Here is a 15,897-nt window from a genome sequence, read left to right as displayed (position 1 = left end):
AACTTTATGGCTTGGTGAGTCAGGCAACACCCAGGTCATGATAGGCAACTCAGGTCTCATGGGAACTTGATGGTCTATGGTTAAGTGTTCAGTCTCTACTATGGCCCAGTAGCAGGCCAAAAGCTATTTCTCAAAAGGAAAATAGTTATCTGCAGTGGATGGTAAGGCTTTGATCCAAAATTCTAAGGGTCTGCATTGTGATTCTCATATAGGGGCCTGCCAAAGACTCCATAAAGCATCTCTATTTGCCACTCACAATTCCAGCACCATTGGATCTGCCAAATTATATGGCCCAAGTGGCAGAGCAGCTTGCACAGCAGCCCGGACCTGCTGCCAAGCCTCCTGTTGTTCTGGTCCCCACTCAAAACTAGTAGCCTTTCTGGTCTCATGGTAAATTAGCTGGAGTAGCATACCCAAATGCAGAATGTATTGTCTTCAAAATTCACAGAGCCCAACTAGGCCTTGTGCCTCTTTTTTGGTCATAGGAGGGTTCAGATGCAACAGCTTATCCTTCACCTTAGAGGGGATGTCTCAACATGCCACTGGACACCTAAAAATTTCACTGAGGTAGAGGGCCTTTGTATTTTTGTTAGATTTATCTCCCATCCCCTGATATGCAAGTGTCTTACCAATAAGTCCAGATTAGTTGCCACTTCTTGTACACTAGGTCCAATCAACATGATATCGTCAATGTAATGGACCAATGTGATATTTCATGGAAGAGAGAGATAATCAAGTTCCCTGAAGACAAGATTATGACATACAGCTGGAGAGTTGATATACCCCTGAGGTAGGACATTGAAGGCATACTGCTGGCCTTGCCAGCTGAATAAAGCTTTCTCCGGTGGACCTTACTGACAGCTATTGAGTAAAAAGCATTAGCCAGATCAATAGCTGCATACCAGGAACCAGGGGGCGTGTTGATTTGCTCAAGCAGTGATACCACATCTGGAACAGCAGCTGCAATTGGACTCACCACCTGGTTAAGTTTACAATAACCCACTGTCATCCTCTAAGACCCATCTGTTTTCTGCACAGGCCAAATAAGAGAGTTGAATAGGGATGTGATGGGAATCACCACCCCTGCATCCTTCAAGTCCTTAAGAGTGGCACTAATCTCTGCAATATCTCCAAGAATATGGTATTGCTTCTGATTCACTATTTTGCTAGGCCGGGGCAGTTCTATTGGCTTCTTCTTGGCCTTTCCTACCATAATAGCCCTCATTCCACAAGTCAGGGAACCAAAGTGGGGATTCTGCCAGTTATTGAGTATGTCGATTCCAATAATGCATTTTAGATCAGGGAAAATAACCATAAAATGAGTCTGGAGACCCACTGAATTCACTGTGAGACAGACCTGAGCTAAAACTCCATCAATCACCTGACCTCCATGAGGCCCTACTCTGACTGGTGGGTCAGAGCGACATTTTGGGTCTCCTGGAATTAGTATCACTTCTGAGTCACTGTCTAATAATCCCCAAAATATCTGATCATTTCTTTTTCCACAATGCACAATCACCCTGGTAAAAGGTTGAAGGCTCCTGGGGAGGGCTGGGAGGAAGGTTAAAAGTGTAAATTTTGGGCAGTGTAAAAGGGTTCTTCCCCAAGGGTACCCAGCCCTCCCTTCATTTGAGGGACTCTGGGTCTGTATACGGTCTCAAATCTTGGAATTGATTAAGGGGCTGTGACTCTTTGTTTTTGTAATTCAAGCTAGACTTCTATTTACTTGACCTAGAACTCTTCTGTTTATGCAGCTCAAACAAGAATTTAGTAAACTGCCCATCTATTTTACTTCTAGGTACACCATGATCTACTACCCAATGCCATAAGTCTCTGTGAGTCAGCTTATTTTAACTCCTATTTTGAGTCTGTTGTCCATTATGGTGGCCACACCTACCTATGATCATTATCTATTGCCACGTGGCTTCTACCAACTCAGATCTGATCATCCCCATTGTGTTTAAGGGTTCCAGCTCAGTCACAGCAGTTCCCACAGAAATATCTGACTTACAGAGAAGGGCGACTATAGAGCTCTTCAGAGATGATGGAGCTAGTGTCACAAATTTATTTCTCACAGTTCTGGTAAGAGGTGTGTCCTCTTGACATTCCTGGGGTCTATGAATAGGTCTTCCATGATAAATCCATTTAACATTCCAATCTCTCTACGATTTTGGACCCCATCATCTACATTATATCCCGGGCAGTTCTGGCATTTCAATCTCAGATAATGTCAGCCACCTTTTGACCCATATTTGAGCCAACCACCCAAATAAGCTATTAACACTCTTTCTAACCCCTTGAGCTGCAACATTGAATACAGAATCTCTGCTTAGTGGATCCATATCAATAAATTCAGCTTAATCCAACTTTATATTCCTCTGCCATTATCCCAAACACTTAATATCCATCCCCACACATATTTCTCTGATTTCCATCTATATAGATTGGAAAACTCATGCAATTCTTTTGGAGTATAGTGTACCTCCTTGTGGGTCACACTTTGTGCCTCATCTTTTGGGGCCTCTTGAGACTTTAGTCCAGTTATAGGTCTAGAAGAAAAGAGGGGTGGTGAAGGTAGGTCATGAAAAAAATTAGGAATGTCTTTCAAGCCAATTACCTCAAGGCATTCCATTGCAGTTTCATCTGGTGAAACAGGATTAATTGCTCCAGACAGAGGAGTAAGGACTGTTTCCCAAGGGGAGGTGGTTACAGGTTTAGCAGGCATTGAAAGGTTAATCTCTTTAGGTAGAGGTTGGATGGCCAACTCCTCAGGACAAACTGGAGGTTGGGAAGCTCTTTCCTAAGAGCAGGCTGGAGATTGGGTGGCTGTTTCCTCAGTACAGGCCATTACAGGTCTACCTAGCAAAGACTTAGCAGCATCCAGGGTTTCCCTGTCCCCACGGTCATTATCATCAACCCATTTGTACCCATCCCAAGTTTTGGACTCCCATTCTTTTCCAATAAAATCCCTTTCTTTAACAGCAGACATCCTGCAAGGTTAAGAATTTAGTTTACATTGTCAATCTGCCACTCACACAATAAGACTCTGGGTCTGGTTTTCAGAGATCTCAAGTCTGCAATCACAGGAAATAAGATTCTCTTTCAGGGCACATATAGAAACTTTTACATCTTTCATACATGTTTAAGTTGCAAATTTGAGGCCTTCAGCTCACCCCTTTCCCTCATAACTATATCCAGCATATCTAAGAATACCAAGCATTATAACTCTTAACTCCTGTTCTAGTTTGCTAGCTGCCAGAATGCAACATGCCAGAGACGGACTGGCTTTCAATAAAAGGAGATTTATTTAGTTAATGCATTGCTCTTCAGAAGAAAGGCAGCTAACTTTCAACTGAGGTTCTTTCTTATGTGGGAAGGCACAGGGAAATCTCTGCTGGCCTTCTTTCCAGGCCTCTGGGTTCCAACAACTTTCCCCGGGGTGATTCCTTTCTGTATCTCCAAAGGCCTGGGCTGAGCTGCGAGTGCTAAGATGAGGTATGCTGAGCTCCTTGGGCTGTGCTATGTTGAGTTTCTCATTTAAGCACCAGCCAATTAAATCAAACATCATTCATTGCAGCAGGCACGCCTCCTAGCTGACTGCAGATGTAACCAGCAACAAATGACTTTTATGTACCATTGGCTCATAGCCACATTAATAGAACTAGGCACCTTCACCTGGCCAAGTTGACACCTGAATCTAACTACCACAACTCCATACAACTCCATTAAGGTATCAAAAACACGCTCACCCAAAGCGTTGCCTCATATAAGCATACAGTCAGCAGAATCAAATGGTGTTATTTTGTGTAACCCTATTGCCAGCTCATGCTTTTATGGACTATCAGTGCCATCTTGGTTACTGGCAAAAGAGTTATTGGTACCTTTGAGTCTAATCAGAGTAGAAAACCAATCATAAAAGCCCATTTTTAAGGTTCTGTTTCTCCAGAACCACTCCTGGTACCAAGCTATATTGTCAGGGTTCTGAAGAGAAACAGAAACAACAGGAGATATCTATAAATATAACAATTATAAAAGTTTCTCACATAACTGTGGGAACACAAGAGGCCAAAATCCATAGAGCAGGCTCTGAAGTTGGTCGCTCCAGTAAAGGGTCTGGACCAACTCCACAGGAGAAGCTTGCTGGCTGAAAAGCAATGAAAATTCTCTCTTCTCCCTTACACATCTCCAACTGATTGGATCAAATACGGCTAATTGAACTATCTTGTTTTGAGGAGGCATGCCCTTAGCGGATTGTAGATATAAGCAATCAACTGACTGACAGCTGCAATCAACTGACTGATGATTTAATAAACCAGTCTTTTGGTTCATCAACCAGCCATGAAATATCCTTGCAGTAATAGGCTAGTGCTTACCTGACCAGACAACTGGGCACCATACCTGCCCAGTTTAAATTAACACCAGAACCTAACCATCCTAGGGGCGTAAATTCTGCTGGATCGGAAGGGAGCAGAACATGATGATTAAAATTATAAACTCTAGAGCCAGACAGCCTAGGTTTGAATCTTACTGCCCACAATGAGCCAGGGTGGCCTTGGGCAAATTTTCTGTACCTCTGTTTCCTTTTCTGAAAAATGGGGATATTATTAAATCCTCAGTGGAATTTATGAGAATTAAGATATTATACCTAAAACCCCTGTCACAGTAGCTTAGCACTTGTTAACTATTACTATTACTAGGAAGCCTAGGAGTAACTTTCTCTGCTACAGTGTAAATAAAAAGTGGACCTACAGGTTCCAAACCCTGCAGAAACTCCATCCTCCCTAACTAGATTTAACATCCCCTGCTGCCTTTGATTAGGAAATCCATCCTGAGTCATGACACAGACCCCTCCTACGTACAGTCATCATAGGGGTCCTTAGCAGAAAAATAGATGTGGGAGCTCTCATACTTCCCCTGCATTTGGCAGGGAAATGAGAGAACTGCCTTGGCACCAGCCTATATATCATCAGCAAATCCACACATTTGCAACCTTATCAATGGAACTCCAGAATTCCACAGCTGGATTTCAAAGGAAAGTGTTTGGGGCCCCTGTTGGTTTCAGTCAATTTGTAAACAACAGACCCTTACTCCTCCACTGCGATCTTACCTGACAGGTTTCCAGCAGCTCACAGTAGATTTCTACCCACTAGTGTATCGTGTCCAGAATCACCGACCTATAAATAAAAAGAAATTTGATGCTCTAGAGGAGTGGTTCTCATACTCTGGTGGATATCAGAATCACGGCAGGGGTGGGTGAGTGGGGGTGTGAACTCAATAAAAATGCAAAGGCCCAGCCCCTATCCTACTTTAATCCTATCCTACCTCAATGAGTCTGGACCTCTATGAGCTTTGCTTGCTCTTCAGGCATTGCAATACCTACCAAAGTGCAAGAACCACTGCCTCTAAAGCAAAAATAGCTCCAGAAGGGCCAACAGCCCACTCATATACCATAACCCAACACTCCAAGAATGCCGTAACTGGATACCCCTTAATCACAGGCTCATCCTTTCAATACTTTAATCAATAAAATTAAAAAAGACATGGAAGTGCTAGTTGTGTTTAAGTAATGCTGTCAGCATACACTGTGGCATTTTGAAAAGGTATTTGCATAAGTTTATTTTAGACCCAGAGATTCTTTCAGCTCTCACATTATTTCACTATTACGGAAAGAACACTTTGAAATTATGATGTGAAGACATTTAATTAACTTTTAATTGTAAGGCTCCAGCAAGAAAATTATAAATAGTACATTTTTCTTCACTGTCTTTTCATTATGAGTCACAGAAAATGATGGATGGAAGAGGAAACTGACAGCATTTGGAGTATTGTTGCCAAAACCAGAAATGCAAGAATTTTGTGGTTTGGTTTGTTTTTTCCAGAGACAATGGTTCTGTACAGTCATTCCCAACAAGTGAGACCAAAGTTCCAGGAACATTTACCTGGGTTCTAGAAAGCATCTTTCAAATATCAGCCATGACCAATATAACAGTCCTTCAGAAACTGTAAGGAATCTTGGCTATATAGTCCCCAACTTAATAGAAAGCTGTTCTCTGACAATTCATTCATGTTTGGAGGGCAGAATGTTACTGTAAAGCAACATCATGGATGACCGCATGGTGACAGGGATGAAAGATATATGGGAGGAGGGAGTGTGAACCCAGCAACTGAGCAGCATTGGTTTGGAATATTGGACCCACCATGGATTTGCAACTGTGCCCTTCCAGCTTTTCAGCCCCCAGACCTGGAAATTGCCCTACATTCCTCTCATTCTCTCATGCAAACAGTCCAACCACAAACCTCATTAGCTGATCCCTTAAAATACTTCCAGGGCCCAGTGATATTTCTACTCCACTAGCACCGAGGTCTATGCTACCATGTTCTTTCACCTGGATAATTATGCAAAAGCCTCCGAATGATTCTCACTGCTGTTGAAAGTCCAGTCATCTCATGCCTCTGCCCACCAACATTCATTTCACTGAGAGTAAAAGCCCCAATCCCTAAAATGACCTATGATGCCTGCACACTCCCCACTGCCCCTCATACCTCTCCTCCCCCTTCCCTCCCCCACCTCCCCCATCCATGCCTCTTTGCAGCTCCTCAAGCATGTGCCCATCTCAGGATGCTGCCCTTCCTCTTGCCTTGCCCAGGACTCTCCCTCCAGCAGCTACATGTTTCATTTGCTCTCCTTCAATTCACCTTCTCAGGGGTGCCTGCGGACTTCATACTAACCACTTACATAGGCATAGAAAATATCTGGAAGACATATAAGAAACTGTCCCCAGCGGGAAACTCAGGTATGTAGAATTAGGCTGAAGAGAAGGTAAGCTAAAGTACTTTATACTCTTACCCTTCCGTATACTTTTTGACATTTTTATAATAAAATAATTAATTTCAGTTAATATTATGATAATGCTGAGTGATTAGGTATCCAGTTCAGTTCACAGAAGCCCAGGTAGCCATAATCATTCTGAAGTATTATGGTTCACCTGTGTTATGTGTTTAATGGGATCTTCGTAGACCAGCCTGGGAAGGAATCTAGACATCTGGTATAGCATTGTTTCCTTGAAGAAAAGACAAATTGCTTGCTCTAGTCTGCAAAATACTTTTGCCCTTCTTCACCTTTCTGTTACCACTCCACCTCTCCCCCCACCCACTGTCATGTGGCCACCCAACTGAGCAACCACCGGCGGCTCTTTTTAACACTATGCCAAGCCCCAACCAGCCCAGCTCCAGCCAGGTATAAAGAAGGAAGGCAGCACATGGGCTCCAGCTTGTTGCACATTCCCCAAGGCCTGGGAAAGCCCTGGACACCAGAAGCCACCAGAGACGTAGATCAGCCGACAACAACGTGCCTGGGGCATTTGTGAGCCCAGTGTTCCTAAGCCCTGATCAGGCAACCTGAGAGGAGCCTGCAAGAGAAACACCCTCTCTCTGGAAGGCAATGTTCTAGGCTTTGTGATTAAAAACTCACATTAAGCAGTCCCTGTACACTAGAGCTCAGGCCCCCAGGATTTGCAGGGAATACCCAAGGTTAGAACCAGAAGTTTCCCTTCAACAATTAATGGTTGACTGAAGAGAGAAATGTGATAGGCAGGGCACTAAACTAGGACTGATGGAAACTGTGTGGCCCTACTGGCCTCCCCCCTGCAACTGTGAAGTATTGACCAGGTCATCTGACTTCCTCAGCTATAGAATGAGGGGACTAGAGGTGGTGGTTATTAATGATTCTTCCCATCCTTTATAATCTCTTGATCATCACTGCAATCCAAGAGCCAGGTGCTTGCTAACTTTCATATAAACTCCTCAGTTAACCTCCATCGTCAGAAAAATCCAGTATGCTAGTTATTATCGTCTCCATTTAAAGAGGGGAAAACTAACACTCAAGAGAGCTGATAGAGCTTGTTTATAGTGAGGCCTTGGCAGGTTGGCCCTGCCCCTTCTGTACATAGAATCCCTTATGAGAGAGGAGCCTAGAATCCCTATATGGCACAAGGAGGTAATTGCTTGGGGCTGAGTAGCATTTAGTCACCATTCAGCCAATATTTATGAGCAGGCCTTAATTGCTGGAGACCTGCTAATAAAGTCCCCTTGATGAGTCATCCCGCAGGTACCAGGTGAGCTGCTCTGATCACTGCCAAAGACTTGAGCCATAATCCACTCAGGTCATTCACAAACTGTTCAAAACAGATGGTAGCTATTATTAAAACAGTGGTCTTGCAGTCAGGTTAGGCAGGAGGGCTGATCTGCATGATGCCAGCTAAGCTATATGAAGCTTTCACTGGTGTGGCTGCCCTATAGGAAAGCTAAGAGGAAGAGAACAAGCTGGTCAGTGTTCTAGGAGAGTCACAAGAGAAACCAGGCTGGAGGCCACAGATGACTTGTCTTTATCACCACCAGGAGAAGAAATTTCAGAGGTTCTACATTGTCTGTAGATTGATATATCCTCATTCTGAGACAGCACTGCCCCAAATGGCTGTCCCAGGGCTGGCAGAAAGATGTATCAGCGTGAGTAGCTCCCCAGTTTGCCACCAAGTTGATCGAGCAGAGGAGAGAGATGATATAGTTTAAAATAAATGTAGACTCTGCCTGACATTGCAGCCAGGAGGCTTCAAATTCAGAGCAAATGTCTGGAGAACAGAAGAGTATGTGAGGGAAACAGGACCAGGATTCAAAGCCTAGTCTGAGTGTTGTTACACAAAGGTTAGTATCTTCAAATACATTTGGGAACACTGAGTTAAACATAGTTAGATGGGCTTGGTTTTTCACTCAGTTGTAGTTGTGGATGTGATTGTTTCTTACTTAAGGACTTGTCAGGGCCCTTAGTTGACCAGGAGCCCTCTTTTCCATTGAACAGCCTGCAAGAATAGTTTCAAGGGATGTCACTCTGGGAAACACTCTGCTTCACAGCATTCCAGCTTTAAAATAACGAGTTGGCAATTGTGGTAGTTAGATTCAGTTGTCAACTTGGCCAGGTGAAGGTACCTAGTTCTGTTGCTGTGGACATGAGCCAATGGTACATGAACCTCATCTGTTGCTGATTACATCTGCAGTCCGCTAGGAGGTGTGCCTGCTGCAATGAATGACATTTGACTTAATTGGCTGGTGCTTAACTGAGAGAGCGCAACGTAGCACAGCCTAAGCAGCTCAGCATACCTCATCTCAGCACTCGCAGCTCAGGCCAGGCCTTTGCAGAAAGAAATCACCCTGGGGAAACTTGTTGGAACCCAGAGGCCTGGAGAGAAGGCCAGCAGAGATCGTCCTGTGCCTTCCCACATAAGAAAGAACCTCAGATGAAAGTTAGCTTCCTTTCTTCTGAAGAACTAATTAAATAAATCCCCTTTTATTAAAAGCCAATCCATCTCTGGTGAGTTGCATTCCCACAGCTAGCAAACTAGAACAGCAATCTTTTCCTATAACGGGCAATAGTGTAAATAGTTAAGGCTTTTCAGGCTACAAGGCAAAATCGATATTATATAGAGACTGAGATACAATTGAGAAAATTTTCCCCAAAATACTTATTGACAAAACTCAAAATAAAATTATCATAATTGAGTACAAATTTTTGCAGTACACATCTTCTAATGAAAAGAGAGGGAGAAGGATTGCCTGTGCTTAACTGTTAGTCTTCCATCATGGTAAGAATTTGACCTGTGAATAAATGATAATGACAAAGCATCCACTGAGTTACAGACTGATAAAGCTGGCAGTGAAAATGAGGGGTGTTGTAACTCTCATTTTCAGATTAAGAAAGTGAAGTCAGCTTCCTGAGAACACCTCTTCCAGTCTCACAGCCACACTGGAGAGAGAAGCCAGATCTTGGGTTTCTTGTGGTTCCCCCTGGCCTCTTCTCAGCTTAGGGTCTCCTCTGGTAGAGCTGATCCAAGGGCATATTTATCTTTTGGAATGTACCAGGTGCTTTGAGCATAAAAAAGCACAGCCAGGATTATGCATGTTCACATAACAAATGGAAGTGGCTCCCCATCACTTTGCCTCAACCAGCTCTGTCATTCATTCTTGCCTGGTTCTTACCTGTACACTTGACTGTGTCCCCACTGGACTGTGAGCACCTTGAGGCCAGAGGCTGCATCAGTCTTATACATCCTTCTGGCATCAGCTCCTGCCCTAGAGCGCAAGTTCAGTAAATGCTTGTTTAATCAGTAAGTCACTCTGTCGTTCTCAACTGCGATTTTGAAAAAATGGTCTACTCTCTCACTTTCAGTGAGAATTAATCAGACTACTGTTCCCTGCTCAAAACTCTCCAATGGCTCAACTCTCTCATGTTTTACTGAGAACAAAATCCTCTCTCCTCCTGGCGGCCTGTAAGATCCTTATTGATCTGGCCCATCTACCTATCTGATCTGACCATCTCCACCTATTCCTACTCCAGCTATCCTGGCCTTTGTTTTCCACTCGTCAGATGGACCAGGTTTATTCCTGCTCTCGTCTTTTGCAAAGGCTGCTCCCTCTGCTTAGAACTTTCTATCCCCAGAAATTCACATGGCTTTTCCTGTGTTCCCCTTTTACTTTGCCAATCACTGTCATTTAGCACTAGCCAGTAGTTTCTCATTTATTTATATGATCTCTCATTTATACATATATGAGCTCCATGAGAGAAGAGACCTTTACTTCCTTGTTTACCACCACTATGCTTAACCCTTTGGACAATGAATGGCGCATAGTAGATATTCAACAAATGTTTATCGAATAAATAAATTAATTCCTTGATGATTCATCAACCTTGCTTATACCATACTTATTTAATACAATGAGCATTTGTTAAATAAATAAATTAAAAATGAATGTCTTCCTTCTGGCTTCAGAGCTTGAATGAAATGTTGTAATTGGATAGGAACATGGAGTTCAGGAATGTGGTCGGAAAACATACAAAAAGAACCAAAGAAAAAATGGATAGTGCTATCATACATATGTAAAGTTGCTTAGCTCTCCAATTTGTTTTCATCTTAGTTTATGTTCCTCTAAACCAATACCTCAAAAATTGCAGCTCTAACTGGCTGGCCCATAAATTTCTGACTTTAACACCACTTTATTTCAAGCTTGATAAATAGCTTTTGTCACTAGGTAGAGTAATTAAGGGAGAAGTGTTGGCTGTAGCTAGGCTGGGCCAACATTACTTTCTTCTCAGTGTTTTGTTACCTGCTTGTCGGATTTGGCAGAGCTCATAGAAAGTCGCAAGGCTGAGTTATGTGCATTTTCTCTTGGCAGGAGTTTTGTCAGGAAGATATATCACCCACTTCCACCCAAGTGGCCTCAGAACCATGGCAGACATGCCTGGCACAAACAGCTAAGCCCCTTTCTTCATTTCTACTGGCTGCTTCTGTCATTGACAGGGCCTGGTTACCAAGTGGAGAGAAAGCCTGAACATTCCCTATTTGAGATCTTTGTGCTTCTTGGCCTTCACACTATGTCTTATTCTCTGCAGATGGTATTTTATTAATAATTCAATAGAAATTTAAAAACAAATGCTTCCAAGCACTAGAAATGCCATCTTGTAGGAGGGAGGCAAAGGAGCTCAAAGCACTTTGCAAAACATAATCTCCATGGTACATTTCCAGAAATAGAGAAATGGAGACTCAAATGGAATCTTAGGCTGTTAAAGTTAAACGTTGACTTAAAAATGAAACTCTATCATTTTAAGCCTGATGAAATTGAACCCCAGAGAGATGAAGTAAATTTTTTTATAGTCACAAGTTAACCAGTGGTAGAATAACTATTTACTTCTTCATCTGAATGTTGAGGAGACCAAGGTTTGGTAACCTGCATCCAGTAGAATAGAGGTCACTGTCAGAGCCCCAGATAGGACTGTTCCCAGTTCTCTGTTGGTTTCATAGATTCAGTCATACCTTAGAATCTGCCTAATTGCATCATGTCAGGACAGAAATAGCAACAATGGGGAATAAACTGTATTGACACTTATGCCCTAGGTGGCAGGTATGTTTCTGTACAGTTGATATCCAGTATCTCTTTCAAGATATCTTGAAAAGATTCTACCTAACAGGGCTTTTGCCAGAGTGAGACTATCCTTGTAGAAAGGTGGAGTGAGGTTTCCTGCTAGAAATCCATCAAATAGAATGCTATCTATGTCAGGGTTCTGTACAACTCAGTGATCCTAGCAGGGGGATGGGGGGCCCCAAAGAGCCATCTGACATGTACATGGGTATCTGCCTCAGGGAGAGCATCAACAGCAAGATGACAACCTCAACAAGTGATAGATTCTACCCCTTCCATCACTTTCTTGGACTCTGGAGGTACCAGAACAAAGAGAAGAAGGAGAAGAGTGGAGAAAGAAAGAACACATCGTACCTCATTTTCCACTGTATGTCTCTGAGCTGTGTCTTTAGCAACAAGGGTGGAACAAGCTAGACAGTGGGTGAGACATTAAAGTTTTGTTTTAATTGGTTTGGGCTTTTTGACACCTGAATATGAAATTGTTTTGGTACCTAAAAGTGACTAGAAACTTACCTGAGATGTCATCAAGAAACGTGAGAAATGTTTTGGGAATTACTAGTTCAGTAGGGGTAGAATTCAGGGGCTGCATGGATGGATTGTCTAAAAGGGTAGACTTAGGGAGGTGGAGGAGCGCATGAAGAATGTACTCTGTTTTGTGAAGCATTTGGACTTTATACTACAAGTGCTCAAGAATACATAAAGCATCTTAATTAAAGGAATGACATTAGATTTACATGTATTCAACAAATATTTATCATGTACCCATTAGGTGCTGGGCTCTCTTCTACACACTGGGGATTCATCAGTGAACAAAACAGTGATTCAAGTGGAGAGGGGTAATAGACAATAAACATAATAAATAAGTGACTAATATCTGGTATGTAGAAGTTGATATATGCTGTGGATAAAACACATCAGGATGAGAGGAATTGGGAGTGCTTAAGCTGAAAAGATGGGGTTAGGTTGCATTGTTAAACTGAAGACCAGGGAGGCATTATTGAGAAGGCAGCATTTAAACAAAGACTTGCAGAAAGTGAGGGAGTGTTATGGTTAGCTTCCTGTGTCAACTTGGTCAGGTAACGGTGTCCGGTTGTTTGATCATGCAAGCACTGGCCTAATTGCTACTATAAATAATTCGTGGATTTAAATCATTCATCAGTTGACTATACCTATGATCGATTACATCCACAATCAACAAAGGAGATTGCTTTCAACAATGAGAAGTCTCATCTAGTCGGTGAAGGCCTTATGGGGAGAAGAGATGACTGCAACAGTCAGAAGGAAGAATTTCTTTCTTTATTTAAACCAGCCAGCTTCTCTTAGGGAAGTCATCAAAACCATCATCAAGAGTTCCCAACTTGCAGACTGCCACACAGAATTCAGTCTTGCCCATCCCCATGCATCATGAGTCAATTCTTACATGCCTCACAATATTTACATTATATATATGTATATATAAGTATATATATATGTAAAAGGATATATTTCCCTGGAGGACACTAGCACAGAAAGTTAACCATGAGGAAATCTGGAAGTGTTCAAGGTAGAGGGAAGAGTCATTTCAAAGGCCCAAAGGCAGGACCATTCCTGATGTGCTTAAATAATAAAAAGGAGGCCAATGTGACTGGAACAGAATAGAGAGGTCAACACTAAATATTCACCAGAAAGCCTAAATAAAAAAAAATCAAGTGTTGATGAAGATGTGGAGGAACTGAAACCTTCACACACTGCTGATATGGGTGGAAATTGGTACAACTTCTTTGGAAGACTGAAAGTATCTGCTAACGTTAACTATGATGACCTAACTATTCTATTCCTAAGCATGTACTCAATGCACTATGTATGTGCATCCAAAGACATGTATAAAAATGTTCACAGTGCTTGCTTCGGCAGCACATATACTAAAATTGAAACCATACAGAGAAGATTAGCATGGCCCCTGCGTAAGGATGACATGCAAATTCGTGAAGCATTCCATATTAAAAAAAAAAAAAAGGTCACAGCAGTATTATTCATAATTGCAAAAAACTGGAAGCCATCCAAATGTTCATCAGCAATGGAAATATAAGTTGGAATGTATTATAAAATAGAACACAATGAAGCAAAGAAAATGAGCAAACTGTGACTATGCACCATAACATAGGTGATTCAGCCATAAAGGTGGGCTGAAAAAAAGGTGCCAAGAACAACAATTCTGAAACAACAAAAAATAATCTATCGTGACAGAAGTCATGATGGAGGTTATTTTGGGGAGAGGGCATGATGGAGTTTCTGAGTTGCTGGTAATGTTTTATTTCTTGATCTGAGGAGTGATTTACATGACTGTGTTACTCTGCGAAAATTCATTCACTTAGAGCTTGTGGATTTTTCTGTATTTATGTTTCATTGCAACAATATGTTTATAAAAGAAAAAAAGAAGAGGAAAATTATATTCTGTATTAGAAACTTTTCCTAAAAGAATTAGAGATGTTGGATCGTGTATAGGCTCTAGGCAAGAATGAATTTGGGCAAGTATAAGAGTCAGGAGAGCTAGAAGACAATTCTATTTTTAAAACAAGCATCTGAAGACTCAAAAGGGGGTACATTTAAAAATAAATTAATTAGAACTTTATCTGGATTCTCAACCAATCTCAATCACTTGGATTGTGTTTGGTGCTCTAAAGAGGATTCATTGATTTTCTAACACTGTCAAGCCCTATTTTTAGGAACTTGGAAGCCCTATTTTTAAACCCAGGTATGAAAAAATAAGCTCTTTGGGGAAAAAAAAAACATGCAGAAAATAGAACACAGATTTCCCAGAAAAGAGAAATAAATCAGGTTCGGGCACTTTTAAGATGAAGCGCCTGATCTTGCACACCTGTAAATTAAGTATGAAAGTGGTTTGTTTATAGAACACTGTCCTGTGATGGTAAGACACATGTTTTTACATAGTAAAAGTAAAATGAGTTCAAGCTGTGTCACTGAGCTCAACAGAGAAAATCCATGCGGAAACACCATCTCCGGTAACGCTGCAAACACGACTGTAAGCGGTGAGCATGTGACAGCAATGACGCCATCATGGGAACAGTGAACAAAAAGTGTTCTGTGGTGGGGAGAGAGGAAATGACCACCACCCAGCACACTCCCCAGTAGTGTCCCACCCTCAGCCTCATCCTGGTGCCAAAAGATGGGTGGGATTCTACTTCCTCAGCATCTGCCTTTACTGCACCTACTGAAGGGGAGAGTGGGGAGCTGAAGCGGGGTAAGGGACCGTATTTCTTATACTGACCACGCACCTTCACACAGATTGAGCTCTTCTACAGATTCACAACCAGCTTAATGCTCTAAATTAGCAATGCAAACAAAATTGCCATACTCACTTGTCCGTATTATTTTGTACTTTGCGTGGGTAATGTACAACTTTTTTTTTCCCTGAGGTTTGAATGGCAGCCACCAGTTCATGACATTTTTGTAATAAAATCAAGACTCGGGTATCAGGGTTAGTTTAAGATGCAGTGATATGAGTTTGGCAGCTCAGTGTTTTCCTGTTATCTGTTTTTTCTCAAAGAAAGACAATCCTAAAGAGGAGTAGAGCAAACTTTTCTGGATTTGAACACACCTTACTTGAAAATTGTGATGAACTGCTCAGGGCCCAAGTTACATCTGCATTAAAAAAAAAAATACACATACCCAGCACATCTTAAATAAAGGTATCAGGAGAATGCTAACCTAGCTATAGAAATCATTTTTTAAAGGGCTCTGAGACATTTTAAAAGCATTTACGTATGTGATTTGCACATGTGAATCATAAAGCATTTTGGTCATTAATTCAGAGATGTATTGTAAAAGCCTCTACCATACAACATTGCTGATAAATCGTATTATTGTACATAGTTTAAAATGATAAATCTTCCTTTTTAAAAACCTATATCCAAGAGTTTTCACTAATTC

At 41.8% G+C, this 15,897-nt stretch overlaps 1 non-coding gene across 1 annotated transcript; it reads left to right on the top strand.

Annotated features, from left to right (window-relative positions):
• The first annotated feature begins 13,844 nt into the window (after positions 1 to 13,844).
• Positions 13,845 to 13,951, top strand: LOC143685271 (U6 spliceosomal RNA). The gene has a single exon (XR_013176519.1). It is a non-coding gene; the product is annotated as a U6 spliceosomal RNA (small nuclear RNA).
• The last annotated feature ends 1,946 nt before the right edge of the window (positions 13,952 to 15,897 follow it).

This window comes from Tamandua tetradactyla, chromosome 5, assembly GCF_023851605.1.
Source record: "Tamandua tetradactyla isolate mTamTet1 chromosome 5, mTamTet1.pri, whole genome shotgun sequence".
NCBI classification, from domain to species: domain Eukaryota; kingdom Metazoa; phylum Chordata; class Mammalia; order Pilosa; family Myrmecophagidae; genus Tamandua; species Tamandua tetradactyla.
This window is presented reverse-complemented; position numbering and strand designations above follow the sequence as displayed.